The sequence below is a fragment of the Pinus tabuliformis genome, chromosome 6, assembly GCF_031772625.1.
Source record: "Pinus tabuliformis cultivar Carrire ecotype Pingquan chromosome 6, CPIR1, whole genome shotgun sequence".
Taxonomy (NCBI): domain Eukaryota; kingdom Viridiplantae; phylum Streptophyta; class Pinopsida; order Pinales; family Pinaceae; genus Pinus; species Pinus tabuliformis.
Window position 1 is genome coordinate 15,268,769 of NC_142292.1, and position 8,628 is coordinate 15,277,396.

Consider the following 8,628-nt stretch of genomic DNA (forward strand, 5'->3'; position numbering starts at 1 on the left):
GGTTGTCAAAGTGATTGGTTGATTCAGTTGTGGTTGGTTCAAAAGGAGATTGGTTGATGCATATATATTTGATGATTGAAGGTCTGGATGGATTCAATGTAGACTTATTTAAAGCTTGTTGGAATATAGTAAAACAGGACATTCTGAACGTAGTGGAAGACTCCATAAGGGATAAAACCATTTTGAAGGCTCTTAATACCACCTTTATCTCCCTGATCCCTAAACAGGATTTGGCTCAAACTCCTGATAGGTTTAGACCCATTGCCTTATGCAATGTTGTCTACAAGATTATTTCCAAAGTGGTGGCCAATAGACTCAAACCTCTTCTTCCTACCCTAGTGTCGGCTGAACAATCTGGCTATGTGGAAGGTAGACAAATCCTTGACAACATCATTCAAGCTCATGAGGTGGTGCACTCATTGAAAATCAATAAGAAAGCTGGAATGATCATGCAACTGGACATAGCCAAAGCTTATGATAAGCTGAATTGGACATATATCAGAAAAGTTCTCACTGCTTTTGGGTTTGATCATAATTGGATCAGATGGGTTATGGCCCTAGTTACTTCTCCCAGTTTTTCAATCCTTGTTAATGGCTCTCCCTCGGAGACTTTTACTCCTTCAAGAGGCCTAAGGCAGGGAGATCCACTCTCTCCCTTTCTCTTTATACTCATGATGGAAGGGCTGGGTCGAGTGATCAGGCATGCTAAAGTAGTTGGTAAAGTCAAAGGTCTCCAACTTTCTAAAGATGGTCGAGCCTTAACTCATCAACAATTTGTTGATGATACCATGCTGCAGGGTATCCCCACGGTCAAAGAAGCTCTAGCCTACAAGAAAATCCTGAGAGACTTTGCCATGGCTTCAGGTATGGAAGTAAATCTCTCAAAATCTAAGATTTTTTTCTTTAATACTCACATTGCTATTCAGAGAAATATATCCAGAATTTTGGGCTTTCAAAGGGAGCTCCTCCCCTCAAAATATTTGGGAGTTCCTCTTACAGCCAAACCATTACACAAGAGCATCTGGGAGCCAGTGATTAACAAATTGCAAGATAAAATCAGGAAATGGACTATTAGATCTCTAAATTTGGCTAGTAGGTTAGTGCTAACCAAGGCTGTCCTACAATCAATCCCAGTCTTTATGCTATCTGCTCTCCCAGCACCACAAGGTGTCCTACATCAACTCAGAACCATTCAAAGAGACTTCCTTTGGGGCAAGGGGGATGATCGTAAGAAATGGGCCTTGGTAGCATGGGAAAAAATCTGCAAACCTAAGAACTTCGGTGGGCTGGGTTTGGATGATCCTGAGATTCTAAGCAAGGTTTTAGGAGAAAAATTATGGTGGCGATGGGTTAAAGAGACAGAAGCTCAGTGGGAAACAATTTGGAAAGAAAAATATGCCAGCACTTGGCAAAACAATGATCTAATAAGAATGTCAGGACACAGAAAGGGCTCGCACATTTGGAATAAGGCCTGGGATAACCGGGGCTTAGTCCAAGGAAACAGCTTCTGGGAAATCAGAGAAGGAAACCTTGGCCTTTTCTGAGAGGATAGATGGAAACAAGAACCTATTTTATTAAAAGAAGACTTAAGGGATCTCAAGGAAGAAACAGATAGCAAAGGGTTTTCTAAAGTAAAAGACTTTTGGGATCAAACCAATAGTAATGGAAAATGGAGAACCTGGAGGAATTTTGATTTTAGGGATAACAACCCCCTGAAGGCTAAAGCAGAAACTCTAAAAGATATGTTGGATCAGAGGAAGATTCTGAAATCAGAGGGCCAAGATCAGCTAAGATGGGGCAACAACAATGAGGGTGCTTTTAATCTCAAGGAAGCAAAACTCATTCTCCTTGACCTTAACTCTCAAACTCCGGATAAGATTTGGCAAAACCTATGGAGACATCAAGGCTGGATGAAAATTAAACTATTCATGTGGCTGGTCCAGCATAGATAAACTCTGACCTGGGATAATATTATGAAGAGGGGCATTCTGGGGCCCTCCAGATGTCAGCTCTGTGAAGCTCAAGAGGAAACTATGGAGCACCTTCTCAACAATTGCATTTTCTCCTCCAGTCTGTGGGATTCTTTTGCCTCCATTTTCCATCAGACGGATAGGGACAAAAGGAACATCTGCAACACCCTAATCAACTGGAGAAGAAATTTTTCAGATAACGAAGTTCTTGCCACAGCATGGACCATCTTTCCAAGCTTCATTATTTGGAATGTCTAGAAAGAAAGGAATAACAGAATCTTCAAAGATGAAAAGAGGACTTCCCAATGCATTTTTGAGCTAATCTTAAAACAGCTCAAGGAAACGGTCGGTACCATAGTGCGAAATCTCCCTAAGAACCCTCCCTCTGCTGCTGATCTGAGAATTCTCTGTGAGCTGGGCTTGCAAGGTCTTACTCCTCAGGGTCTGGATAGAAATGTTATCTCCCTGAAGTCTGAGAAAGATTTCTAGCATCCTCCTCCTAAGGGTTTTCTGAAATTCAACATTGATGGGGCTTCAAAAGGCAACCCAGGCACCGCTGGTTATGGAGGTGTGTTAAGGGATGAGAATGGAAGTGTCCTTTTCATCTTCCACTGTCATTTGGGAAAGGCCACTAATAACATGGCAGAATTGATGGCTATGGAGCAATGTTTAGATTTCCTGGATCAGGAAAACTGACAAAACGTGATAGTGGAAGCTGACTCTGAGCTTATCATCAAATCGGTCAAGAAAATCAGCTGGGGAACAGGGCTAGAAAAAGTCTCAAAGAACTGGAGGTTGATCCAGGGCTTTCAATGGATTTAACAGCACCTAAAAAGCCTTCGTATAGTTATATTTAATCATGTTTGAAGATCGGTGAACAAATTGGCGGATCTGCCGGCCAATCAAGGTGTGATCAGCACAGAGAATAGGGTAGCATCAAAATGGCATGAGCTGCCTCATAGTAGGTTAAAGGCGATTTGGCATGAACAGGAAAGGATGACAGGTTGGTGTTTCGAAGCAGAGTTATGGTCCCAGACTCAAATTGATTCAACCAGTACAAGTGGTTGCCTGTCGGCTGGCTCAGATTCCTCTCCGACTGGCTTTTTGGCGGGTGTTTCCTCTTTCGTCAGTTCGGGAAGAAATGGTGCATCGGCAGGCACTCTTAGCAGTCGCATTACCTGGAGTTTTCCATCCGAAATCGACATACCAGCTTGGGAGCAGTTTTCTGGCAATCGCAAGCCTCGCAGGCGGAAAATGGTATTTTCGTTTTGGCAGCGATTCCATTCAGAGGGTTACACGTGGCGGTGGGGCCGGTTTGAATACCGCCCTCATCGCACGCTAATGTTCGGCGATTTTGGTGGGTGCGATATGATCCTTGGCCATCAGATCAAATGAAGTAGATCAACAGCTGGGATGGATCGAGCAGGTTGGTGGTCGTGTTGGTTATGTGTCGTGCTTCTTTTCATCGCGATGTAGTCCTCTGCCATCGAATAGGGTCCGATGGATCAACGGTGAAGATTAGTGAGACAGGTTGGTTGGTTGGCGGGAAGCGCGTTTGCCCTTTATTGATGGAGGGTTGATAAGGTGGGCGGGTTTCTTATGGGCACGGTTCACTCCACTTTTCTGAGGGTTGGTGGGGCCCTTTGTTCTAAACTTCTGTTTTGTCCACTGCTTTGGTTCCGCATTTGGCTTCTTCTTGTTTAGCTTTTATATGTTGAAAGGATAGTTTTTTGGGGCAGAGGCTTTTGCCTCGGGCCCGATCTCGGTTTGTTCGGTAGGTCTCTCCCTTGGGCCACAATTCAATGTGGATTGATGTAAATTTTGTAAATTATTAATGAAAAAGAAGGTCCTACTCTTGCTTCAGCGAAAAAAAGAAACATATGTTGAGCATATTCCCTTGAGAATCAATCTAGGTTGTCTATTAAAAAATAAAGAAACCTTTTGCAACTAGTACAACCACATTAAAAATATTAATGTGGTTGATATAGCCGAAAGCTTCATAAATATAACAAAAAAAACTATTGCAACACAGAATATCTTATCAATGCACATATTTATATGATTACACATCTTATTCTAAAACAGACCATTTTGCTAAATAAATTTTTCTTATATATAAATGAATGTTATAAATAGTAATGAGGAAGTTATCATAGAGAAACTTCTTAGAATTGGAATAATGTCAAATCCCTAGGAAATTGGTGGGTGGGAAGCCAAGTGGAAAGAATCTAATTTTTTAAATTGATCAAAAGTAATGGACCATTTTGCTAAATAAACTTTTCTTATATATAAATAAATGTTATAAATAATAATAAAGAACTTATCATGGAGGAACTTATTAGAATTAGAATAATCTCAAATCCCTAGGAATTGGTGGGCAGGGAGCCACCTCGCAGAAATCTAAATTTTTAAATTTATTAAAATTTAATGCAACCTAACAAACTTTGTAACATAGAGAAATTATTAATAAGCATTCAGACTAAGCATATGTTGAGCATATTCCCTTAATAATCAATCTAAGCCCCTAATTAAAAAAATAAAATAGAAAACCAATAGATCCTCATTCACCTTAAGTTGAAATAAGAAGCCTTAGGAAACTAGTACAACCACATCAAAAATATTGCAACACGAAGAAAATCTTACCAATGCACACATATAGTTGATGGCGTAGTGTAACTTATAGACGAAATAACATTTTTTACCGGAATTTACAAAAATGCAGCTATACAATTCAATATTTTTTGTTTTTTAAAATACATTTTGAATGTGTAAAAGATTTGTCACCCTTGAAAACCCTTGGAGCACTCAAATTATTCAAATTAAACAATTTAAACTCGAGCTTTTAAAAATCTGTCATATTTTTATTAAAACTAACTTGAAAAATGGTCGTGAAAAAGGCCATTTCTTCTATAAGTTAGACTACGCCTTTACCTCATTAAGTGTATAAAGAAGTTATGAGTCAACTTTAACTTGAGAAAAAAAAGAAAGACTTACACATATTATTTTAAAATGGACCATTTTGCTAAATACAATTTGCTTATATATAAATAAATGTTATAAATAATAATGAGGAACTTATCATGGAGGAACTTATTAGAATTGGAATAATCTCAAATCCATAGGAAATTGGTGGGCGTAGCCACGTGGCAAGAATCTAATTTTTTTAATTTATTAAAAGTAATGGATCATTTTGCTAAATAAAAATTTCTTATATATAAATGAATGTTATAAATAATAGTGAGGAAGTTATCATGGAGGAACCTATTAGAATTAGAATCATATCAAATCCCTAGGAAATTTGTGGGAAGGGAGTCACATGGCACAAATCTAAATTTTTAAATTTATTATAGGTCAATGCAATAACAAATTCTGTAACACACTACAACTATTAATAAGGCTAAAAAATAATAGGAAGGCAAATCGAATTGAGAATGAAACCTGCCGCTCGCAGGTGATGAGCACCTTAGGCTACCACAACGTTGCATTCATTAATTAGAGAAATAAAACATACACAAACATAATGGTTACATTTTGTTTGGGAGATCACATCAATCTCTTAGAAAATAGGATCTAAATCTAAACTTAGAAAACAATCAAAACAACCTTTCTCCATTATTTTAAGTGAAGAAGAATCACAAAGACATATAACCATATGCATAGCAAATTAACACACAAAAATTAAACTAACGGAAAAGGCAGAAATCCATCATGTGGTCTCTCATGCTCATGTAATTCACATTATTCAAAAAATTTAATAATACATTTAAATACATGAGTAAGTGGTCTTAAGATAGTGCGTCTATCTTATACTCACTTGGTTGAGACAATTTCTCAATTTCTCCACTAATCAAGACAGGTTTGGGATATAATGGAGAAGCATCTCAAGCATCCACCTCCAAAAGTTATCTTGATGCAGCAAGGAGGAGCGAGCAAAGGCCTAAGAGAAATCATCAGGTAAATCAGGGACAGTTTACCTCAAGAACGAACAAAGACTATCAAGAAAATCGGGGGCAATCTACCTTAAGGACAAACAGAAACTACAACCAGCCACAGGTAAAATCTTCCCAATTTTCCTCAAGAATGGATGTCAGTAGAAACTACAATCGGTTGGTTGATAGATTTGATAATCACAGGAGCTTCTTCAATGGCCAAAGTTTCTCTTGCCATAACTTTGGTCACAAAGCAGCTCAATGTGTTGCCTATAAGACAATCATGACTAGAGAAGCTCAAAAACAAAGAAGTATGACTGGAATCACGAAAAGGACCTATAACAACTTTTCGGCCCTGGAAAGTGAAATTGAATGTTCTATTTGTAATAACTTCAGTCATGAAGAGTCTGAATGCAGGAGCAGGTTTCGGAAGACAACTCAGAAGGAACAAACCTCAAATTCCAAACATGGAGAATGAAGGAACCGCAACCAGAAAGATGTGGGATAGCTTTAAATGCAGAAGGACAAGAAAATCAATGGTACATCAACGGTGGATGTTCGAAGCATATGACAGGTGATAAAGAAAAACTTCAATCATATAGTGCTTTAGAAAAAGGAAAGAAAGCTTACTTTGGAAATGATACCCCTGCAGTCATAAAAGGAAAAGGCATTGTTCAGTTGAAAGAAAAAGTCAAGGCTGGAAATGTTTTGTATGTTGATGGCTTGAAGCATAATCTACTGAGTGTCAATCAAATGTGCGATCAAGGAATTGAGGTAATATTTCGATCAAATGGATGTAGTGTTCGTGATCTTGAAACAGGAAAAACAGTGATCAAAGGCATAAGAACTCCAAACGATTTATACATATTTGAAGAAGGACAACGACAATGCTATTTGAGCAAGAATGATGAACACTGGTTATGGCACCGGAGGTTGGGGCATCTAAGCTTTTCACAGATAAGGAAAGCATGCAAATACCAGGCAGTTCGTGGTCTTCCAGACATCAGAATTCTAGACAATACAATATGCAAATCATGTCAGTTTGGTAAGCAAACAAGAAACAACTTCCTTGAGAAGGAAGGATCAGCTAGAAGGCCTCTTGAATTAGTCCACACAGATGTATATGGTCCATCCAGGAAAAGGTCACCTCGAGGAGAAGAATACTTTATATTATTCATTGACGACTTCTCCAGGATGGTTTGGATAGGACTTATGAAGCACAAAGACGAAGCCTTCGAAAAATTCAAATCTTTCAAAGCCTTGGTTGAAAACGAATCAGATCACAAAATTAAGTGCCTCAGGTCTAATAGAGGTGGGGAGTTTACCTCAAATGAATTTTTTGATTTTTGTGAAGAACATGGAATAAGAAAGGAATTCTCTACAGCTAGGACTCCTCAGCAAAATGGAGTAGTGGAAAGGATGAACAGAACGGTTCAACAAATGGCTCGTTCTATGATTGATGAGTCTGGAACTCCCGCAACCTTCTGGGGTGAAGCTGCATTTGCTGCGGTCGTTATTCTCAACAAAACAAATGTCCGGGTGAACAGCACTCAAACTCCTCATGAGCTCTGGTATGGTGACACTCCTTCAGTAAAACATTTCAAAATATTTGGAAGCAAATGCTATATTAAGAATAATGATGAACATCTTGGCAAGTTTGAACGTAGATCAGATGAAGGGATTCTCCTTGGTTATTCTCCTCACAGCAAAGCATATAAGTGTTACAACAAAATACTTGGAAGAATAGTTGACAACATTGATGTAGTGGTTGATGAAGAAGGAAACATTCCTAGGCAAGTAAATTATGAAAATATCGAAGAGGATGAAGATCATCCTTCAAATCAGACTGATGATGAAGAAGAACCTCAAGAGGCACCAGAGGAACAGATAAGGATAGAAGAGAAGACTCCATCCAGGTATGTTCAAAAGAATCATCCAGAATCTCAAATCTTGGGGCAAAAGTTGGCAAGTGTACAAACAAGAAGAACAATTGCAGAAGCTTCAAGCTATTTGGCATTACTCTCCTCCACTGAACCACAAAATGTAAGAGAGGCATGCAAAGATGAATGTTGGTTCAAGGCAATGGATGAAGAACTTGAGCAGATCGAAAAGAAGAACACTTGGGAGTTGGTTCCTAAACCAAAAGATAAGAATGTCATAGGGACAAAATGGATCTTCAAAAATAAGTTGAATGAAAATGGGGAAGTAATTAGAAACAAGGCCAGACTTGTTTGTAAAGGGTATGCTCAACAAGAAGGAATAGATTTTGAAGAAACTTTTGCTCCCGTTGCTAGACTTGAGGCCATCCGAATGTTCCTTGCTCTCTCAAGCTTTCAGAAGTTCAAAGTTTTTCAAATGGACATGAAATCAGCCTTTTTGAATGGAGACTTAGAAGAAGAGGTGTACATTGAGCAACCAGATGGTTTCATTCTTGGGAATGATCCAAATCTTGTATGCAGACTAAAAAAGGCTCTTTATGGTCTTAAACAAGCTCCAAGGGCTTGGTACTATCGTTTGGACAAATATCTTCATCAACAAGGCTTTTCAAAGGGATCAGCAGATAGAAATCTTTATATAAAAATTGAAAATGACAAATTGCTAATACTTGTTGTGTATGTAGATGATATTATCTTTGGCAACAATGAAGAAACTATGAGTCAAAACTTTCCCTTGGTGATGCAGAAAGAATTCGAAATGTCATTACTTGGAGAGCTGACATATTTTCTTGG